Source organism: Penaeus monodon, chromosome 25, assembly GCF_015228065.2.
Source record: "Penaeus monodon isolate SGIC_2016 chromosome 25, NSTDA_Pmon_1, whole genome shotgun sequence".
In the NCBI taxonomy this organism is placed as follows: Eukaryota; Metazoa; Arthropoda; class Malacostraca; order Decapoda; family Penaeidae; genus Penaeus; species Penaeus monodon.
Genome location: NC_051410.1, coordinates 31,835,852 through 31,836,916, shown reverse-complemented (window position 1 = coordinate 31,836,916; position 1,065 = coordinate 31,835,852).

The following is a 1,065-nucleotide window of genomic DNA, read 5'->3' as shown; positions in this document are numbered from 1 at the left end:
CGGGATGGAGGGAGTAGAATCGGTAATCCAGTTAAGTCTAACCCAAGTTTATACTGACGCTTGCATTATACAGTTGCATCTGGTTATCATTTAGTAAGCTGGCAGCCTTTGACCTCGCAGACCCTTCTCATCAGTTTTGCAACATTTCATGAATGAATTGTTTTGCACGTATTTCTCACCGGATGCTCACTACAATTTCCAACAAACTTCTACTGCTGCTGCTTTACCTCTATCAAGGCCTTTAAATTTCTCTCCGCCGTAAATACCTACTCGCATTTTTTAGGGGGATGGGGGTGGGGGGAGATCTATGTCTGCGTCCTTTTAACGGCATGCCTACATCCCTTTGTTCTTCTACCCTATCTTTGTTCCAGACCATTAACGTCTTTCCACTTCGGTCCTTCTCTCACAGATCGGGAGGAGTGCACAGAAGTTGAACACCACTCCATCTCTTTACCACCTACAGCAAATACGTGATTTCTACTCGAAGAACACTGATACGTTAAAAAAACATGAGGTACTACGCACAGTGAGTTTCATTCCATCTGAGATTATACGACAAAATTTCCAATATTTCACGACGGCGCCCAGTGACGGTCCTCTTCTGGGTGTTGATGACGTGTTGTCTCTCTACTCGGTGCGAAACCTGACCGACTGAACCTACGAATAGCAGACAAAGAAACCTCGCTCGGGCAACGTGATAATGGAGGTGATTCTTTTCGCAGAGAAGCGCCACATATCTCGCTTTCTACTCGCTAAAAAATGACGGAGGAGTAGAGAGGTAATTGCAGAATCAAGGCTGGGTTTGCGTGGGGCCAGATGGCAGTCGGATAATGGCCGGCTGTTGCGGATTTTTTGTCACTGCTTCTTCTGCCGCCCTTGTACTGCTGCCGCCACTGCATTCATGTAATTCATGTTAAGATAAAAAAAGAGATATCTTTGATTTGCTCCATAATGATCACAATGGTGTCAGATTTCTCGAAATTCTTATTACTTTTATGCGAGTTTCGTAGTGGGAAACAAAAGCATGTAGCATCAGTAATCAAATAGAATATCAATGACCTCCAA